Here is a 22,807-nt window from a genome sequence, read left to right on the forward strand (position 1 = left end):
ATGCTTTCTATCTTGTGATGGTTTACTCGGGATCATTTTTATTGAAGCGACCCTTCCCATGAGTGATATGGGTAGAGATTTCCAACTAGCCAGATTGCCTTCTACTTTCTTTAGAAGTGAAATGTGGTTTAATTTAGTGAAATCTGCAAGCTTAGGAGAGACATTAATTCCTGAATATTTAATATTTCCAGATTGCAGTGGGGTAGAATATGAATTATGGAAGGGGCAATTAATTGGAGGAACTGTAGATTTTTACCAGTTTATAGAATAAGCTGAAACTCTTGAGAAAGAGTTCATTAATGTACTTACCTCAGAGAGAGTGGTTTGAGTTGGAGAAAAATCAACACATCATCTGCATAAAGACTGATTTTATGTTCTACAGTCTTGCATTTTAATCACTATAGCCTGTCTAATTGCTGCTGCTAGCGATTCAATATAAACTGCCAACAGTGAAGGGGCGAGTGGGCATCCCTGCCCGGTGCCCTTCTGGAAACAGAAGCTGGAGGATATTTGGTCATTTGTTCTGACACAGCCTATTGGGGAATTATATAACATTTTTAGCCAGTTTATGCAAGTGCTTCTTCTTCTTCATTCTGGCGTTGTTCCCGCTGGTGCAGGGTCTGCTCTTCGGCAAAGGTTTCTCCATTTGGTTCTGTCCAAGGTGTCCTCAGGTGATACGTTGACGGTCTTAATGTCTTCCTTTATTTTGTCCATCCACCGTTTCTTCAGTCTGCCTTGAAGCCGGCGTCCTTCTGGGTCGGTCCTCATAGCCGTCTTTGCTACAGAGTTCTCATCGCTTCGAATCACGTGTCCACACCACCTAAGGCGGGACTCGAGCATCTTTTCCTTGATTGGAGCTACACCTAGTCACTTCTGTATGTCCTCGTTCATAACACAGTCCCATCTCGTATTTCCCAGGCTCCATCGGAGTATGCGCATCTCCATGGTGTTTAGGGCCTGCTCATGTATGGTCGATGCAGGCCAACATGCGGAGCCAGGGGTACTGGGCGGACCACCGTTTTGTAGATTTTATTCCTTGAGTCGATCTGGCATTCTTTTTTCACAAAGGACACCAGTGACCTGTTGCCATTTTAACCAGGCTGCATTTATTCATGCTCAGACATCAGAGGTGATATTTCCATCATAGCGGATGACTGAGCCCAGGTAGCGGAACTCTTCTGTCTTCTTCAACTCCTCGTTGTCAATTATGATGATGCCATCAGTTTGGGGGCCTGCTTTCCAGGTATTCAGTCTTTTTCGTATTAAGCCTCATACCATATTCATCAAGCCGGGTCTTCCAGAGTTGAGTCATCGTTTGGGTCTCTTCCCTGTCTTCACTGGCAAGGACTGGAGGTTTTCCGTGATGGTATCCATACAGAGGATGAAGAGGAGGGGTGACAGAGCTGATCTTTGGTGAAATCCGGCGAAACTGGGAAGGGAGATGATAATCCAGCGGCGCGTTGGACTGAACCGGTGACATTGCAGAGGAGCTGTATCCATTTGACATATGCCTCGGGGACTCCATGCAATTGTAGGGAGTGCCATATGAAGTCGTGGGGCAGCATGTAGAAAGCCTTTTCAAGGTCTAGGAAGGCCATATGTACCATCTTGTTCTTTTCCCTATGCTTCTCCAACAGGAGGCGGGCGGCGTGTATGAGGTCAGTTGTTCCGCATCCCTTTACGAAACCGCACTGATTGGGGGTGGCGTTGACAGTTTTCCGAAGACATGCATGGATGACTCTTTAGAATATTTTCATCGTGTTAGTAGGTGGATAGAACGATAATTTGAGCGTTCGGCTACATCCCCTTTGTTCTTCCATATGGGTATGGTGATGCTGGTCATCCAGGCCTTCAGGACTTCCCCTGTGCTGACAATGTTGTTGAATAATTCTGTCAGGATGGCCGTTCCCGGTTGTCTGAGAAGCTTCCAGACTTTGGTTGGGATATCGTCTGGTCCAGTTGCTTTTCTATTTTTCATCTTCTTGACGGCCTTTCCACTTCGGAGGCTGTAACAGGTGGGACTGGCACCTACAATTTGAGGGTGGGGGAATTCTTGGTTACTGATCTCAGAGAAGTAATTGCTCCAACGCCTTAGTATAGCAGGCGGATCTTGGAGGACCTGATGGTTATCGTCCTTGATGCATTTGACTTGACCGATCAAGCAGTGGCGCGCCTTCACGAGGTGGTAGATCTTGTTCACTCCTTCCAGCATATTCAGATCAGCGTGTAGTTGGTTGTAGTGGGCTGATCTCGCTTTTGCTACTGTTCTCTTCGCCCCCCGATTTGCTAATTTTATACTGCTGGTAATCGGAGTTTGCCAGTGTCTGACGCCATTTCTTAAGTGGCCTTCTTCTGCTTGACATTCTTCTGCATTTCCTCATCCCACCAACAGATCAATTTGTCGATAAAACGTGTCCCTGGTTTGGTCTCTCCCAGCATGTCGTTGGCAGTCATTCGGATCCGTTCGGTGACACTGTCCCACAGTGCACTCGCTGATTGACTGGGGTCGGTGGTCAGTTGGCTGAGTCCCATCTTGAATTGGTCTTTGCTCTTGGCCAGCTTCCACCATTTGATTCGGGCTGGTCCGGTTGTTGGGGGGCGCTGGTGAGTCCAATATCTAGGTGCATATCTAGCACTAGCAGCTAGTGTTGCGGGGCAATGTTGTCGGATGGAATGACCTTTGCGTTGGAGGTAAGGTTCATACTGCTTCAGCCGTCCTCCACTGGCGTAAGTTATTAGGTGAGACGGGCGCTTTTTGAAGTACGTGTTCACTACAATGAGGTTGTGGGCCTCTGCAAAATCCAGGATTCTGCAGCCTTCTTTGTTACGCGTACCATGTCCTTGTCCACCATGATGTTGTTCGTAGCCATCTCTGGCCCCACATGACCATTCAGGTCGCCACATATGACCAAGCATTCTTCTGGCCGGACTGAGCATAGATGATCTTCAAGTTGTACCTAAAATTCATTTTTGGACTAATCCGAGCACCCCACTTGTGGGGCGTAGCAGCAGACCATTCGCAGAGCTGTCTTTCCGGAGTCAATTTCAATTGACATAAGAAGATCACATAGCCGGTTGACGGCCACAACGCTGTCTTTGAGTTTTGCAGCCAGCGCAATACCCACACCATTTTGGATTTTTGCTTCTCCAGTGTAAGAAAGTTTGTACCTTTTGCCGGTTTACTTGGCTTTTGCTCCGCTCCATTTTGTCTCTTGGACACAGGTGATGTTGATGTGGCGGGTCTTCAGGGTAGAGGCCAATTCACGGCTTCTTCCAGTCATGGTTCCGATATTGTTTGTACCAAGATGGACTTGCTTGTTTAGCCCACTCTGTCCATGAATGGGTAGCCCTTGCTGACTTCCGACGTCATTCGGGTGAGGACGGGACATGTCACCTGTGTTTACCACCTCCGCTCCTGCTGAATCCTGCACTTCCTGTAAATAAAGCTTGTTCTCATCACAACATCTGCCTGCACTTGAGGTCTTACCTCACCTCCACACAGCCTGCCTTGCCAGCCGTGACATTTCCATTGCCATTTGATGCGATAATTTGAAGCTTTGATAAATATGTTGCACCGCCTGACATGGAATACCATCACCGTTGGTTGGTTATCCAGGAGGCACAGCGAGGAGGTGGTGATTGGATTTTGCCTCCCCAAACTTATGAAAGAGTTTACAAAATCAAATTCGTGTAAAGTTGCAAATAAAAATTTAAAAAGTTAACTCTGTCAAACGCTTTTTCTGCATCTAGAGATAATATTGTGGTTTCAGTGTTTTTACTGCATGAATATTCTATCAGTTTTAGTAATCTACGTGTATTTGTTGATGAGTGCCTACCTTTTATGAAAACATAAAAGGTTTGGCCAGGATTTATTATGAGGGAAGTTATCTTCTCTAATCTCTGTGACAGAGCTTTGCAGATTAAGGTCACAATTAAGGTCCCTGTATTTCCCACCAGCTATCATTCAATATCCCTGGTTTTAGCAGGACACTAATAATGGCAGAATTCATATTTGGTGGTAGTCTGCCATTTTCCTTGATTTCCTGCAACATTCTGTGGAATACTGGTGGAAATCCATCTGGACCTGGAGCCTTATTATTGGGGATACTTTTCAGGGCTTCCTGGAGTTCACCTGATGTCAGCGGTGAATCCAGTGCTATTGCTTGACTGTCTGGTAATTTTGGAAGGGTTACGTTGTAAAGAAACTTATCAATTTTGTTTTTAGATGGGTTTATCTGTGGTGAATGTAACGTTTCATAAAAGTCCCTAAAAGTGTTGTTTATTCTTTTTAACTGGTTGCTTTCCTTCTTCGTATGCTTTTACTGGGGGCTGCCGTAACTCACTCCTGCTCCAGAAAGCTTATGAACCTCATGATAACTGGCCTGGGTGCCTGGCCGTCCTCTGGCAAAGGCACGGCGGCTCGACGTATGTGCTGCAGCTGGGTCAGGTCAAGCTCAACTCCCAGTGCCTCAGGAATAATGTTCTCAAGCATTCCTCCATCTTTCCATCTTCCAGTTTTTCCTTCAGTCCAACCAGCCGCAGGTTTTAACGTCTATCTCTGTTAGCCGCATCCTGTATTGCTTGATGTAACTCCTCCGTGCTCAGCCTCGTCTGGTCTTTGCAGGATACCATCCACAGCCGTCCGCTGGCATGAGTTGACCTCTTTTATTCCATTTATATCAGCTTGCAAACTAGATAGAAGTTGTCCGACTCTCTACATTTCTGCAGTAGCCTTATACATATGGCGTTATATTAGTGCCTCTATTCTGAATGCACGTAAAAGAAATTTGTAAGCGCAAATGTTGCATGTTGAGGAGAAAATTATTTTTTGCGAACAAAAGTTTAATTTGAGCGAACAAAATTCATTTCTGCGTGCAAGAAATTTATTTCAGTGTTTGCAATTATACATATACACACACAATAACAGCTCCTCTCGCTCAGTTGTTGGCATTTGCTCTTGCTCAGATCTCTGCTCTGTGCTCACAGACATCTGCAGTGTGTCGTTCGCGCTTACAACATCTCTGCTTCGTGCGCACTCAACTCTCTGTACACCGTTATAAGTGTGCCACAAAACCAACCAATCACAGACTGGATGCAAAACATTCTGATTGGCTGTTTTGGTCTCCAACCAGCTCTTTAGCTACTGTAGCCAAACCCAGGCAAATATTCCAGAATGCATTTCGTCCAAAACTCAAACAAGGCAGGCGGAGTTTAAAATATTACTCTTTCTGGATCACAAAATAAACTTTTAAGATATTTTCAGGCAAGAATGTTGCTGTGTAAACTTTAAATATCTGCTCTATTTCTCAAGACATCACATATTTGCAAAAGTGCTCTAATGTTTTCAGAGATGCCTGTTACCCACCAGCTGACCGCACAGTTGGACTGGCCTTTGGGCATAGCGGGCATTTGCCCGGTGGGCTGATGGTGATTTTTCGTTTTTATATTTGTTTGTTTTTGTAACGGTATAAACAATGAAAGGTGGTGGATTTGCCAATTGGTCATGATGTACTGTGGGCTGGACCAATTACAATACATCCATATTGAGGTGAAAAGTAATGCGATTTGTCCCGTACTTCAGCTAGAATGAAAAAAGAGACACAAAGCTGGAGTTATTATGTCTTTATGCTGCACAACTGCCTCTTCTTCTCTCATTCTCTCCCCCTCCCTCTCCCATTGCTACTTCAATCATGAAACTGATCAATGATCAGCTGATCGGCTTTTTTCTTTTGTTCGTTTATTGCCCACTTTGCACCAGAAAGAGGAAACCAGCAGAATTCACGCTAAACAACAGCAGCAAGTTTAAGCTTGAGCGAAGCTTAAGCTTGTTGTTGGAATTAATTTAATATTACTTTCTGCCATGTTACTTTGTGCTTTGTGCCATGAACAGTGTTTGCGTTCTGCTATGCCTAATAAAATGCCCGTTTGCCCTACTGAACCTGACTTTTCCCCAGATTTGTCTGCAGTTCCAGAGGACTATCATGATTTGGCTCCAGTTTTTTGCAAAGACAAGGCTTGATCCCCTACCCCCTCACCGTCCTTATGTGGGATCGATTTAATCACCGGCGCCCCCTTGCCCACCAGTTGTCTGTATAGCATCTCCAAACCTGAGCCAGACTCCCTGGCTGCTGGCATCATCTGGCCATCCACATCTCCCTTGGGCGCTGGATTTTTCTTTGTAGATAAGAGGGATAAGTCTCTTCGTCCCTGCATCGACTTTCGTGGCCTGAATAAGATGACAATAAAGAACAAGTATCCCCTTCCACTGCTTGCTTCTGCGTTTGAACTCCTTCAGGGAGCGACCATCTTCTCTAAACTTGATCCCAGCAGTGCTTACCATCTGATGTGGATACGTGAAGGGGATGAGTGGAAGATGATGTTTAATACTCACCTGGGATATTTCGAGTATTTAGTGATGCCCTTTGGGCTCACTAACGCAGTGTTTAAGATAAGATAAGATAAGATAGAACTTTATTAATCCCTCGGGTGGGTTCCTCTGGGAAATTCGATTTCCAAAAAAAAGCACAGCACCGACAGAAGTTACAGAGTTACAGAATATTATATATATATATATATATATATATATATATATAAGCTGGACTGAAAGACAGCACAGAGGCACTAATCATGGCAGCACAAGAACAAGCTCTGAGTACAAGATCCATAGAGGCTGGGGTCTATCACACCAGGCAAGACCCCAGGTGCAGGCTGTGTAAAGATGCCCCAGAGACAATCCAGCACATAACAGCAGGGTGCAAGATGCTAGCAGGCAAGGCATACATGGAACGCCATAACCAAGTGGCCGGCATAGTGTACAGGAACATCTGTGCCGAGTATAACCTGGAAGTCCCGAGGTCAAAATGGGAGATGCCCCCAAGGGTGGTGGAGAATGACCGAGCTAAGATCCTGTGGGACTTCCAGATACAGACGGACAAAATGGTGGTGGCTAACCAACCGGACATAGTGGTGGTAGACAAACAGAAGAAGACGGCCGTAGTGATCGATGTAGCGGTTCCGAATGACAGCAATATCAGGAAGAAGGAACACGAGAAGCTGGAGAAATACCAAGGGCTCAGAGAAGAGCTCGAGAGGATGTGGAGGGTGAAGGTAATGGTGGTCCCCGTGGTAATCGGAGCACTAGGTGCGGTGACTCCCAAGCTAGGCGAGTGGCTCCAGCAGATCCCGGGAATAACATCGGAGATCTCTGTCCAGAAGAGCGCAGTCCTGGGAACAGCTAAGATACTGCGCAGGACCCTCAAGCTCCCAGGCCTCTGGTAGAGGACCCGAGCTTGAAGGATAAACCGCCCGCAGGGGCGTGCTGGGTGTTTTTTTTTTTATATATATATATATATACACACACACACACATATATAAATACAGAGACAAATATAAATAAAATATACGAAGGGGATAAATAGAATAAATAGGAATAAAAATAAAAATACAAGTGAATTGCACATTTCAAGTATTGAGGTCTATTGCACTGTTGACTATTTACAAAAAGTATTGCACAAGGTATTGTACAGTGAGGTGAAGAGGCACTACAGCTTAGTTGTTCCCCCCTCCTCCTTTGTCCTCCTGTTTCCCCTCCCTCTCCCCTCCAGAGAGGAGTTAAACAGTTTGATGGCGTGTGGGACAAAGGAGTTTTTAAGTCTGTTAGTTCTTGTCTTGGGGAGAAGCAACCTGTCACTGAACAGACTCTTCTGGTTGTTAATGGCCGTGTGCAGAGGATTTAAGACACTGATTAACGATGTGTTACGAGACTTTATAAATATTCAGTTTTTGTCTATCTAGATGACATCCTCATCTTCTCCCGGAACCAGGCAGAGCACGTCAAGCATGTGAGGCTCATGCTGCAGCGCTTGCTGGAGAACCGGCTGTTCGTCAAGGCGGAAAAACGTGAGTTTCACATCCAAACTGTTTCCTTCCTGGGGTTCATCATTGAGCAGGGGCGATTGAAAGCAGACCCTGCTAAGGTAAAAGCGGCTGTAGAATGGCCGGAGCCCAAGACCCGTAAGGAGTTGCAAAAGTTCCTTGGATTTGCTAATTTCTACAGGCGTTTTAGCAAGGACTTCAGTAAAATTGCTCTGCCTCTGACAAAACTCACCTCACCTAAACTGTCATTACAGTGGTCCTCGAGCACCCAGCAGGCGTTCACTCTACTAAAGTCTCTGTTTTCCTCAGCTCCGGTGTTGGTGCAGGCTGACATAAAACATCCTTTTTTTGTTGTGGACGCTTCGGACTCTGGGGTCGGCGCCATCCTCTCCCAACAGGTTAGTGGCAAGTTACATCCCTGTCCTTTCTTTTCCCGACACCTGTCCCCTGCTGAACGGAATTACGATGTTGGGGACCGGGAACTCCTCGCCATCAAGTCGGCCCTGGAGGAATTGCGGCACTGGCTGGAGGGCAGCGAGCACCCGGTGGTGGTCTGGACCGATCATAAGAACCTGGCGTATCTCCAAGCGGCTACACGTCTCAACGCTTGGCAGGCAAGGTGGGCTCTGTTCTTTGCACACGTCACCCTTACTATTACTTACAGACCCGGCTCGCGGAACACCAAGGCCGACGTGCTCTCTCGCCATTTCGCACTGGACCTGGACTCAGAGGAGAAAGACAATTCCATCTTGCTCCCATCCTGCATTGTTGGAGTGTTGACCGGGGAGATTGAGCGAGTGATAAGAAGATGGATGCCAGGTGCCACGGTAGGGGCTTTCAATTTTTGGTGGATTGGGAGGGGTACGGTTCGGAAGAGCGTTCTTGGGTGCCTTGGTAGGTGATTCTGGATGATGGTATGGTGAGGGAATTCTGCTGCAGGCACCCTGGCTCCCATTGGGGGGGGGGTACTGTCATGGTTGGACGGTCCCCGCCAGCCTACCTACCTATGTGTGTTTTTCCCTGTGTTGTTTCCCTGCATTTTCTCCCTCTCCTTTTCCCGGGGTTTTGTTTACGGAAGTCGTCTCAAGACGCTGGGTGGCCTGCGACCCAGAAGTACCTCTGTGCGGGAGCTGGCGCGCCAATGCAGCGCACAGCTGTTTCTAATTAATTATCCACCATCTTGTGAGGACTATTTAACCACGGAGCTGGGTGACAGTCGGCGTGGGAATATTCTCCAAGCCTGGTAGTAGCACTGAGAGTCAAGTCAGGAAAGCCTTTATCTGTCACATGCAAGTTGCCCTGCAGCGAAATGGGACTCCCCTGACCTTACCTACACAACACAGACATCACATGGGGAGACAGGTCGGAGACCGGTAGTATTATGGAAAAACACTGAAATGTACAATACAATGGACAAGACGAGGAGGGGAAAAAAGAGACCTCTACTCATGCTGGGCTCCTATGGGGGGACAGCATGAGAACAAAACAAAAAAATCTCCTCTGCACAAAGAGCACATAAATTTCCACATCACAACATCGTGACGCACGTGACAAGCAACAGGGGTGGGTAAGGGGTGAGAAGTAAGCTGATCCAGACACAGCCATCCTGCCCGGCAGCTATTCATCCAGACCTGGGCCCAGACCCGCAGTCCGACTCGACCTTGGAGATACACGTACAAGGGCGTTTGGAACGAAGAGTCTAAACACAGTTTGTTATCGGAGGAGAAATTGTTTGTTATATTCAGCTCCAGCATGAGTGTTCACGACAGCTGTGAGCCTCTCCAAGATGTTGTCAGATGTTGTCAAAGTCTCAGCACTCACAGCAGCCGCAAGCTTTTCCAAGATGTCATCCGTGCTGCGTCTAATGAGTCCATTCTGAGAAGCCATGGCTCGCTCCATCGTTCCAATCAGCATAGCAGGCAGCCTTGTGGGGATTTGAACAGCTTTTTCCGCTTTCTTTATTCTTCGATAAGCCAGGGCCAAGCCAGGGCCAAGCCAGGGCCAAGCCAGCGCCGATCAGCAAGAATCCTGTTATCATGGTTCCAAAAAGATCGATGTCTTCAATGGGCCTCTTGTCGAGAAGAGGGTGTCAATTGCATTCAGGGACCAGTTGATCAGATCCATAATTCCTCTTTTAGGTTTTAGAGAACAGACTGTGAGACTCTTCCAGGGTAGAGGGAGAGAAGCAGGCAAGACTAGACAGAGACATGAGAAAGCCAAGCAGGAAAGATAAGGGAAGGGAGAGGGAGAAAGTGTGACTGCCTTCATCAAGATTCAGTCAGAACGAACCTTAGCTATACTTATTTCCTTAGGATAAAGGACGGAGAGGAGATCACTGGAGAGGGAAGTCACGTGCACAGATTCACTTTGAAGGAGGACACGGACGCACTATCATGCACAGGAGAAACATGGGGGAGAAACACATGAAGGACAACTTGCACATTGAACTGTTGTTTGAACCCTTTCTCACTGTAAATAAACGCACTGCCTATTCATTCCACAAGCTCCGCTTTTGGGTCCATCATTCTACTCACCGTGACAGTATCAAAAACATTCAAGTTTCATTTATATAATTTTTTAAGGGATCTTATATCTGTTTTCACTCTTGTATAGGGATGGGTATCGTTTAGATTTTATCCGATACCGGTGCCAAACCAGTACTTTTGAAACGGTGCCGGTGCTTAAACGGTACTTGAACCAGTGCTTAAAGAAGACAGGAGAGGAGAACACAAACTTTGTCCAAAAACCTCTTATGTTTTTATTTTTTAGCAGTCTCTTTTGTTCTGCAAAATGATAACCAAGTTAGCCTTTTCTGTTGATACAACATACCTCCTTTGGTTGGAACCAGTGCTTAAACAATGGAAAACACAAACTTTGAATTGAATTGAATGAATGCTTTATTGGCCATATGCAGGTTGCCCCGCAGAGGAATAGGACCCCCCCCCCCCCCCGACTTACACACACAACAAAGACATCACATGGGAATACAGTCGGAGATCGGCAGCGTTGCAGAGAAAACACTGAAAAATTACACAACAATGGGAAAAAGTACAAGAGGAAAAAAAGAGACCTCTTCTCACGCTGGGCACCTATGGGAGGACAGCATGAGAACAGGAAACAAAAAAAACTCCTCTGCACAGAGAGCACATTAATGTCCACAACACAACATTAGAGCACGTGACTAGCCACAGGGGTGGATAGGGGGGTGGGGGGTAATCCGAAAGTCCTAAAATCTCTCATGTTTAGCTGTTTTGTTGTAAAAAGATAACAATGTTAGCCTTTTCTGCAGCTATAGGGCATATATGGTATCACTCTATCAAACAAGAAGACAGCCACATGTAACCACGACGGTGTTTTTTTCTAGATCACCTTACGTGCATTAATTTAATAATGTGGTTAGCCTACTCAACATAAATTACACACGAACAACATTAAGCTACTCACCCAGAGAAGAACGACTGCTGCTGCCATCATCATCCATCATAATTTCTGCTACACTGGCAGGGCTAGGGGCCAGGACTCTACTTTTCAGGTTCTTGGGCATGTTGCTAACTCCGGCTCCAATAACAGGCACCACACCCGCAGTAGATGTGCTCGGTGTGAGTTCTTGCAGCAAGCTATGAAATACGATGCATTTCTCGGCCTTTAAAAAAATGCTATGCGTCGCCAGGTTCATCAGATTCGAGGTGTTACCTCCTTTGCACAGTATCACCTTAAAGCACTTGTTGCAGGCTGCCAAGTTTGCATCTTTTGCTGTGAAGTACAGCCAGACTTTTGTCCGCTTCGCCTTGGGAATTTTTAACCTGTAGCTCTGCTCTAAAAGAACGTACATACCTGGGCCCGCCTACTGTCCTTGGAAAGGCAAAATGATTGGCTAGAATCCAAAGTGTATGACATCTCGAGGAAAAAGAAAAAGCACCGAAATAAAGCACCGAAATAAAGCACCGAAATGTGTGCTGCTTTTTGGTTTGGTTACTACCGTTTATGCCAGAACCAGTGCCATAATGGCACCGGATACCTGTACCAATCCATACTCTTGTATGCTTTTCATACAAGTTTCATACAAAACAGATACAAACTTAATTAAGATTTATATATATTATTTCCATATGGGGTAGATTTCACAAATTAATTATTATGGGATCGGCTTGAGCTTTGCAGACTCTTTTCACTGTTGCTTTTTCGGATGCAAATGTGGTAACTTTCTTCTCTTCCTTTTGTAGAAGAGCTCGTCTGACTTTGGCCTTCCATGCTGTATGGTCAAAAGCAATTTGCTCCCAGTGCTCAGTGGATGTGCCGGTGCTTTTCATGTCTCTTTTACACACATCTTTAAAGGGCAGTTTGGGATGTCCAGTTGTTTGTGTTTTTTCAGTTCTCTGTAAAAAAAAGTCTTTTCAGATTCAAGGATCATCCATGTTTTATGACATGGCCAAGCCAGTAGAGTCATCTTTTTTTGAGTAGTGTATGTGGTTGGTATTCCTGTTCTGGCACATATCTCTGTGTTGGTGACCTTGTCTTTCCATGTTATGTAGAAGGGCATTGTAATTTCCTCATGTGGAAAGTGTTTAACTTCTGTTCTAGCATAGATTCCATGCCAAAGGTCAGTGTGCTGATGGCAAACGCACAGTATACTGTGATCTTGATCTTCAAGGTGAGCTTTTTGTTGTCCCTCACACTCTGGGAGAGTCTGGACATGGTAGTGCCAGCCAAGCCAATCCTTTTGCCTTTCTTTTTCCAGGAAGATGTTCTTGGTGATTGTGGAGCAAAGGTTAGTAAGGTGTAGAACCCCAACCTGTGCAGAGTTGTTGATTACAACCCTGGGACTGTAGACATTTCTTGGCATGTGATTTGGGTTTTCTTTAAGTCGATGGTAAGCTTGAAGTTGTCACAAGCAGCTGTAAACTTTTCTAGAAGGATCTGTAGGTCTTCCTCTGAGTGGGCATGAGTGCTGCATCATGGAAATAGCAGAGCTCATCTCAGGATTCCTCAAACTTTGGTCTTTGGCTTCAAAGACCAAATTTCAAGCACAAGTGTCTTGTATTAAGTGAAAAAAATCTACCAATGGAACAAGTGAAATCCAAGATGTCCATATCCAAGATGCACTGTCTAAAAACAAGTTCCTGTATCTCACTGAAATGTAGTTGATTGTGTCTTTATTTTTTTTTTTAAGTGTGATGAGATATTTTGACTAGAAATTAGACAAATATACTTTAAATTTTGAGTTTTTGCAGTGTACTAGGTCAATAGACTTGGTGGTATCAATATATGTGATAAGAATGGCCTGTTGTTGTTCTCTGCATTTGTCTTGAAGATGTCGCAATGAGAAAATTGCATCAACAGTTGATCCAGCAAGGAGAAGAACCATCATGGAAGGACAGGCGTGATGCATGGTATGTATCACCGAAAAGATAGAGGAGGTGGCTGACATCCAGAAATCCTACCAGTGGCTGGACAAAGCTGGACTGAAAGACAGCACAGAGGCACTAATCATGGTAGCACAGGAACAAGCTCTGAGCACAAGATCCATAGAGGCTGGGGTCTATTACACCAGGCAAGACCCCAGGTGCAGGGTGCGTAAAGATGCCCCTGAGACAATTCACTATGTAACAGAAGGGTTCTAGATCCTGGCAGACATGGAACACCATAACCAAGTGGCTAGCATCGTATATGGGGACATCTGTACTGAGTATAGTCTAGAAGTCCCATGATCAACATGGGACACTATTGATAATGACTGAGCTAAGATCCTGTGGGACTTCCAGATATAGACAGACAAACTAGTAATGGCTAACCAACAAAACATAATAGTGGTGGACAAGAAGAGGAAGGTGGCCGTAGTGACAGATGTAATTATAGCAAGAGATAGCAACGTTGGAAAAAAAGGAACACAATAAGTTCAAAAAATACCAAGGACTTAAGAAGATGTGTCAAGAATTTGTATATAGAGATATATAAAATTCCCTATTTTCCATGCTGGGTGATCTTTATCCTTCAAGCTCGGACCCTCTACCAGAGGTCTGGGAGCTTCAGATTCCTGCATAGTATCTTTGCTGTTCCTTGTTCTGGACAGAGATCTCGGATGTTGTTCCTGAGATCTGCTGGAGTCACTCACCCAGTTTGCAGTGGTAGTCTGCAGTGGCTCCAGCAGATCCCAGTGTTCCAACACTCTATGAACTCCTTGCATATATCTAACCAACTATCTGATCACAAATGAATAATTTCTGACAGTCTTTCCAGAGAAAGACTCTTGAATCTTGCATCTTTAAGAGAATTCAGCAACTAGGTTTTCTGCTCTCTTTTTTAGCCTTACTGCATCAACAATATTTTTCAAGTATTAATGAGTTAGTTATTTGGCTTAATAATAAATGTTCATGGATTCTAGAAAGTGTAGTACTATTAAAATTCAGATTAGCCACATTCATTAATTCCTCCCCCTGGATTAGCAATTACATCTGTCATAATAGAAAAGAGTGCAGAATAGCTGACTGTAGATGGAAAAACACAAATCTCTGTTCACTATCTCTATATGAAGGAGCTGTTAACCACACACTATTTAGTTTTTACCTATTGTTACGTGTATATGACAAATAAAACTTAAAATACAGTTGTACTTTTCTGTCAAGCCCAGCAACCTCAATTCTCTTCTGTCTCAATAAATGCTTCTTTGACACTACTAATTGGATGCTATGTATTATTATAGGGTCAACCTTACAATATAAAGCGCCTTGAGGCAACTATTGTTGTGATTTGGTGCTAGATAAATAAAATTGAAATTGAAAATTGAAGTATTATAATTTCCCTCTTCTCAATTACAGAAAATGTCATGACCCTGTGCCTTCTCCGCTGACTCTGTATGGCTACAAGTGTTTCTGTTGTGTTGCGTCTCTCTCTCTCTCTCTCCTCCCGCGCACTGCACTCTACAGGGGCGGAGTCATGACGACTCCAGCCCCTGGCTCAGACACCTGCAAGCAATCGTCTCATCACCACGCTCACTTCTTAAGGCGGCTGCCGAGAACGCTTCTTCGCTGGATTCCAAGATGGCGCAGCCACGTCCAGACGCCTTCCTGACCACTCCGCTCCGACTATCTACTTTTCTTGTTTTTTACCTATTTTTTGCTCTGGTTTTCATCCCAAAATCCTCTAGTCTTATAGTTTACGACAGCGGATCACTTATAAACATCGGTGCCAAGGTTGCACATCTAATCTTGGACACTTTTAAACCCGACCCTTCCTGGCCGCCAGAGATTCTACGCGGCGCGGAGAACAACAAAGGACGGGCCGCTCATCCGAGGCGCAGAACAAAGAAGCGCCGGGGGAAACTGCGCTGGTATTAGGAACAGACTGAGACAGCAGGCGCATCGCGCACCACTGCCCAGTATCCTACTGGCCAATGTACAATCCATGGAGAACAAGCTCGACGACCTAAGAGCAAGGGTCACCTTCCAACGTGACATGAGGGACTGCAACATTCTGTGCTTCACGGAGACATGGCTGACCCCCACCGTGCCGGACCAGGCCGTAACTCCGTCGGATTCATTCTTTGTGCTCCGCGCGGACAGAACGGCAGAGTCAAACAAAACCAAAGGTGGGGGAGTGTGTTTCATGGTAAACAGAAAGTGGTGTGATGCCAGGAGCATTTCTACTCTCTCCAGCGGCTGCTCGCCACATCTGGAGTTCCTGAGCATTAAGTGCCGCCCTTTCTATCTGCCCCGTGAGTTCACCTCGGTCATCGCCACGGCGGTCTACATCCCACCCCAAGCGGACACAGGTATGGCTTTGTCCGAATTACATGATGTGCTGAGCTCGCTTCAAAACAAGGACCCGGGCGCAGCCCTCATTGTAGCAGGAGACTTTAACAAAGCGAACCTCAGACAAGTCATGCCAAACTTTTACCAGCATGTCTCGTGTCCAACGAGAGGGGATCGAATTTTGGATCACTGCTACATGCCATACAAGCAGGGCTACAAAGCTGTCTCACACCCGGCTTTTGGGAAGTCTGACCACAACGCCATCTTCCTCATCCCCCAGTATAAACAAAGCATACGGAGGGAAGAAGTAACCACGAGGGAGGTAAAACGGTGGACTGCCCAATCAGAAGCTACGCTACAGGATGCACTCAACGACGTCAACTGGGACATGTTCAGAGCATGCGCAGTCGACATCAACGAGTTTACGGAAGTAGCAGTATGCTTCGTCAATATGCTAGCGGAGGAGATTATCCCCACTGCGAGAGTCACCACATTCCCAAACCAGAAACCGTGGATGGACAGATCGATCCGCACTGCAGTAAACGCCAGGACCGCCTCCTACAACGCGGGTCTCGCCACTGGCGATATGAGCGCCTACAAAGCGGCCTCATACGGTGTGCGGCGCGCGGTGAGAGATGCCAAACGCCGGTACCGGGAACGTGTGGAGTCCCACTTCCACCAGGGCGACACACGGAGTATGTGGCATGGACTACGCACCATTACGGACTACAAAGCCAGGGACACTGCGCTGATCAACCCTGACTCTGCATTCACCAACGAGCTGAATCAGTTCTACGCCCGTTTCGAGGTTAGCCAGGCGGCTAATACTATCTACCGCCTGACTACCGAGGACAGTGACGTCATCAGCGAGAGACCGGTGACCAGCATCGCGGAGCATGACGTCCGAGCGGCACTGAGGAGAGTGAACACAAGGAAAGCGACGGGGCCAGACGGCATCACCGGCCGTCTGCTGCGCTGCTGTGCTGACCAGCTAGCAGGTGTGTTCACTTACATCTTCAACGAGTCCCTGGCGAAGTCTGTGGTCCCCACATGCTTCAAAAGATCCACCATCATCCCTGTGCCCAAGAACAGCAAACCCTCATCCCTGAACGATTACCGGCCAGTTGCACTGACCTCGGTAGTAATGAAGGTGTTTGAGAGGCTGCTGAAGAACATCATCTCCTCCTCCATCCCAGACACCACAGATCCGCTGCAGTTCGCCTACAGATCCAACAGATCCACAGAGGATGCCATCGCCCACGTCCTACACACCACTCTCAGCCATGTGGACAAGAAACAGGGTAACTATGTGCGAATGCTGTTTGTTGATTACAGTTCAGCGTTTAACACAATAGTGCCCTGCAGACTGTTCACAAAGCTGAGGGATCTGGGACTTAACAGCCGTCTGTGTGCATGGGTGTTGGACTTCCTCACTGGCAGAACTCAGGTGGTGAGGGTGGGCAGGTGCTTCTCCAACAGCATCACCATCAACACAGGAGCACCTCAGGGATGTGTCCTCTCGCCACTGCTCTACTCCCTCTACACTTCAGACTGTGTGGCCACCCATGGCTCCAACACCATTGTGAAGTTTGCTGACGACACAGTGGTGTTGGGTGCCATCTCCAACAACGATGAGGCGGCCTACATGGATGAAGTGAAGAATCTGGCATCGTGGTGCCAGGACAACCACCTCCAGCTGAACGTCAGCAAGACCAAGGAGCTGGTGGTGGACTTCAGAAGGGGTCAGCACAGAGACTACAAGCCCATTATCATCAATGGAGCTCCAGTGGAGAGGGTGCAGTCCTTCAAGTATCTTGGTGTCCACATCTCCTCAGACCTGACATGGGCTGCCCACATTCAGGTCCAGACCAAAAAGGCTAGGCAGCGCCTGTATCACCTACGACAACTGAGGAAGTTCAGGGTCTCTCCAAAGATCCTCAGGATTTTCTATACAGGCGCTGTGGAGAGCATCCTCACACAGAACATGACATCGTGGTTTGGGAACAGCTGTGTGAAGGACCAAAAAGCTCTCCAGAGAGTGATCCGTACAGCAGAACGCTGCTGCAGGATTGCTCTCCCCCCGCTTCAGGACACCTACACCAGGAGATGCCGGACTAGAGCAGCGCAGATACTGAAGGACCCGTCCCATCCTGGCAACAAACTGTTCCAACTTCTGCAATCTGGTAGAAGGTTCCGCATCTTCCGGGCAAGGACAGAGAGACTCAAGAGGAGCTTCTATCCCCAAGCCATCCGTGCCCTAAACACACACACCCGCCCTCTCACATCATCTATAATTGACTGAGACAGGACTCTCTTCCAAACACTCTAAACCAAGGCACAATGTACATTTCAATTCCTTTAATTTAAAATATGTTTATATTGTCTATCCTGTAAAATAGTCAGATGTCTACTCATATTAATGTACAGAATTCACCTGCTTGCTGCTACTACTGCACATTCACCCAATGTATATACTACATACATATATATATATATATATATATATATATATATATATATATATATATAATGTTTTTCCTCTACACCCCCCCCATTTTTTTGCACATGTCGAGGAGCGTGTCAGGCTACATTTCACTGTGTGTTATACTTGTATAACTATGCATGTGACAAATAAAGAACCTTGAACCTTTAACCTTGATTATTGTGTAACACTCGTCCGTGTCATTGCAAGTCTGACCTTTTCCACGATTTTCTGTGCCAGATTTCTTGTCAGCCTGAGGACCGCTGTTTGGTGAGCTAAAGCCGGAGTCTGAGCTAACCTGAGCATCAGCGAAGGATTGTGTACATAGCCCGTGTGTCCCCTTCCCGTGACTGTGTTCCCCGGAGACCCTCTTCCCGTACCCCCTCACCTGCACCTGGTGTCTGTGTGTAAATAAATTGTGAAACTTTAGAGACAGTCTGCCTCAGAGTCTCTCCTGAGCCTGACAGAATAATCCAGCCATCGTTATGGACTCGGCAGACCCAGCCTCAGCAGCGTCAGCCCCCATGTCTCTGGAGGAGCTTTTGCACCGACATGAACAAATGCTAATAAGGCTCAGCGGAGAAGTGGCATCACTAACTCAGGCTTTCACCCAACAGATTCCGCTGACCGACAACCCGCTTCCTGCGGCCCCTCCCCAGGTAACACATGCTCCTGCTGTCAGTACAGTAGCCACAGCAACTCCGGCTGCTAGCACGGAGGCCTCGGTAGCTTCTGCGGTGTCGCTGGATAAGCTTTTACCTTCACCTGAGGCTTTTTCTAGGGAGATGGGAAAGTGTGCGGGATTTTTGTTGCAGTATTCCATGCAGTTTCAATTATTACCGCATGTGTTTGCTACTGATGGGGTTAAGATCGCTTATGTCACCCAGCTACTACGAGATCGAGCCCTGGCCTGGGCCCAGGCCCAGCTGCAGGCTTGTCCCGGAATGTCTTACGATGACTTCCTGTCGCGCTTCAAGTCGGTGTTTGACAAAGGCTCTAGTGCTGAGTGTTATGGCCCTGTCCATAATCTGTTTTGGTGGCTGTTGTTGTCTGTGCCTTTAAGTCTTTGCAGGTCCCGGAGTGGATGAGCTGATGGCTGCTGATTGGTCCCCTGGCCATGTGATCTTCTTCAAATCCCTCACCAGCAGTTGTCCCGGGGCAGCCACTGACAGCAGCAGCAGACCTGACCCTGGCCTCCAAAACCTGAGACTTTTGTGCTTGTGATTTTTGCGGCTTTTCTGAGTTTTGTATATAGTGTGTATATTAGCTTTCATTGTAAATAGCACATTGTAAATAGCACTGCAACAGAAGGGGTGAGCTGCCGTATTGTTTTTCCTTGCACTGTTTTCTCCTGTTTATTTCAGTTAGGGAGTTAGGTGTAGCGCTTGTCTTTTGTTTGATGTTTGATTTCACATAGGGTTTTAGATAGCACTTCCTCCTGACTTAGCTTGTTTTGTTTGTTATTTTGGCCTTTGTTCACCCTGGAGCTTCATTTCTGCAGTATAGATAATAAAACACGATTCACTAAGGAATTGGTTTCCCTCTGTGTATGGTTTTGGGGACCAGGGCGGGGCAGTCTTTTTAAACTTATGTTGCGTTCCTGTACCCCTAGACTGGGGCATAACACGGAGGCTGCCGGCTATCGGTTGATTAATCTGAAGCAGGGTAGGCGAAGCATGGCTGACTTTTCTGTTGATTTCTGGAGCCTAGCTGCACAGACCAAGTGGGGACCTGAAGCTCTGAAGACCACCCTGTTAAATAATATCTGTGAAGAGCTCAAGGATGAGATGATGATGCGTGAGCTTCCTGCCTCTCTAAATGCCTTAATGTCCCTTTGTATTTAGGTGGATGATCGCCTGCGGGCACGCCAGAGCTCACGAAGACAGCCGTTTCGAGAGCCTCCGGCTTCTCGGGACCTCCAGCCCGACGCACGGGAGGCTAGAGGGGCGTTCGCGACTCACTCCGAGCGTCAACGCCGGTTCTCTGCGGGTGAGTGCTTGTATTGTGGCCGCAGAGGGCATTTCATCTCTGCCTGCCCGGCACTGGCAAAAGGGGGCGTCCGCCAGTAATCGAGAGGGTACTGGTGGGCGATCTGTCTGGCAAAAACCCTCTTCCTCGTCTCTTGCTGTCCACAAAACTCACCCTCCGGTCGACGTCACATTCCCTCTCTGTGTTAAATGACTCTGGTGCAGAACAGAATTTCATTGATGTGTCTCTAGTCTCCAAGTTTAGCATTAGCACCTGGCCACTGCCTCATCTCCTCTGCGTGTCCGCCCTGTCCGGTCACCGTTTGCCAGACATAACGCACATCACCTTGCCTGTCACACTCACCATCTCCGGTAACCACGTTGAGAACATTCGTCTCTGTGTGTTCAAGGCACCAGTGTCCCCGCTCGTACTAGGTTATCCATGGCTTTCACAACTGTTATGATCCAGTGATGTGTTTGTTTTGTGTTACTCCTCCCACCAGAGGATGGCTGTGGGTATCTTTCCCCTTTTCTCTCCTAGGAGGTGGACACCTGGGCGTGGCTGCTAGGTATCTGGGTGGAATCTCTGCCTATCCTCGGATTGGATAATTGATGGATCACCTCCAGTACTTAACTACCGGATGACAGCCACCTGGCCCCTCTCCCCGAACCTCCACCACTTAACCAAGAACCTGTGTGTTGATTTATTGCAGTGTAGAGTTTTCGTGTGTATGTCTGGCGTTATTATGTCCAGTTTGTAAATAGCTGTAAATAGATTTGTCAAGTAGCGATCGTACGCTTTGTTCACTTTGTATATATCCTTCACTGCAGCAGCGTAGTAGGCGTGAGAAGCCATTTTTGTTGAATAAGTTTTCTCCTGTTTTTTCATTAGAAAGCTAGGTAAGTGAATTGTCTTTTGTTTGTTTTTTTTTCATTTTTGTGTAGGGAAGCGTAGGGACCACGAGGGAGTTTTGTTTGTTATTTTTGGCATTGCTCACTGCCGAAGTAAATAAATGGCTGCTTAGCACTTTAAAAGGTATCGTTGTTGGTGTTCTTGCTTGGGTGGGGTGTGAATGGGCAAACTTCTTGTTGCATTTAATTACTTGCCTAGACTAAAAACGTAACATAATTGGGGGCTCGTCTTTTCTGTGGTTCTTTTGGTGTGTTCTTTTGGTTTGTTCTTTTTGTTTGTTCTTTGTTCGTGGCTGTGTTACGAGTTCAAATTGGGGATGGACACAAGAGAAAAACCACAATAACAACACTGGTCCGGCCGGGTTGAGTCAAACGATGATTTTAATGCACACACGCGTGGGAGATGGACACTGTATGCAGACAGCCTCAGATCTCAAAATGGTGGAGCATTACTCAAACTCTTATAGCCTCTGGTGCCTCCACCTTATCATAAAAAGCCTAAACATTCACATGTTTTCTCTCACACAGCGCCTAAGCTACAACCTTGGCTCCCTGTTTATCTGCTCCTGCTGAGATGGGGCAGAAAACTCCAGTATACTCTGTTCTCTTCTAATCAGACAAATAAGGCGATGACTTTCTGCAAACAGTATTTCTTATAACTCAGCAGTATAATGCATCATAAAGCAATATCATTCATCCACAATAAATCAGCAGTCTAATGTAATGCAAATCAGTTTAACTAATGCAATAGTTATCAGCTTCTTCTACTTCAGGAGAATAATGCAAACTAAAACTACATAATAATTCACAATCTTTAATTAGGGATATAACATGGCATAAAATAATATTATAATCTAACAGCTGTTGTCGCGGGTCGGCTGTCTGTGTTCTTGGTTGACTCTACTTTTCTGGTTAGCAGTTTTTTCTTGTGTGGGTGGGTGTGTGTTAAAATGGAATTTAAGTTGGAGGATTTCACTTTAGGCCCAACTGAAGAAAAGTTGGACAGATGTAAAAAGGCTGACCTCATTCTTATTGCCAATTTCTTTGATGTGACTGTGCCATTGAATGCAAAGAAAAAAGAGCTTAAAGAGCTCCTGTGCCTTAAACTGAATGAAAGGGGGTTGTTTGGTGAGCCGGGTCCTGCAGAGGGCGTCGAGCTGGGGGCTGTTGCTGGTATTCCTGCCCCACTGAAAAATCTCCCTTCTCAACCTAGCCTTTCTGCGGAAGAGCTGCAGTTAACGCTGCGCATAAAGGAAGTGGAGTTAAAAAAGCAGCAGGTGGAGGTGGAAGCTATGCACTTAAGGGTGAGGGCTCTGGAGATAGAGAGGGGAGCCTCTGTATCTGCCAGTCCTCCTACACCTCGGTCAGCTCCGCAGTCACCATCCCCGCAGTCACCGTCCCCTAAGCCGGAAGACAGCTTTGATGTAAGTAGACACATCAAATTAGTGCCAGCATTTAGAGAAACTGAGGTAGACTCTTATTTCACAGTGTTTGAGCGCATTGCAGGTGCACTACACTGGCCAAAGAATGTATGGTCTCTTTTACTTCAATGCAAATTGGTGGGGAAAGCTCAAGAGGTATGCACCGCTCTTTCACCGGAGGACAGTTTGGACTATGACATTGTGAAAGCTGCTGTCCTGCGTGCATACGAGCTTGTGCCAGAGGCTTACAGGCAAAGATTTAGGAATGGAAAAAAATCTGCCAACCAGACTTATGTGGAATTTGCCAGAGAAAAGAAAACTCTATTTGATAAGTGGTGTCATGCTACAAAAGTAAAAACATTAGATGACTTGCGTGAGTTGGTGATGTTAGAAGAGTTTAAA

The 22,807-nt window shown here is 46.5% G+C and overlaps 1 pseudogene; it reads right to left on the reverse strand.

The window, feature by feature from the left end:
• Window positions 1-453: 453 nt before the first annotated feature.
• Window positions 454-1,834, reverse strand: LOC120745992 (annotated as a pseudogene).
• Between the last annotated feature and the right edge of the window lie 20,973 nt (window positions 1,835-22,807).

The sequence above is a fragment of the Simochromis diagramma genome, unplaced genomic scaffold (assembly GCF_900408965.1).
Source record: "Simochromis diagramma unplaced genomic scaffold, fSimDia1.1 OVJJ01000644.1, whole genome shotgun sequence".
Lineage (NCBI taxonomy): Eukaryota > Metazoa > Chordata > Actinopteri > Cichliformes > Cichlidae > Simochromis > Simochromis diagramma.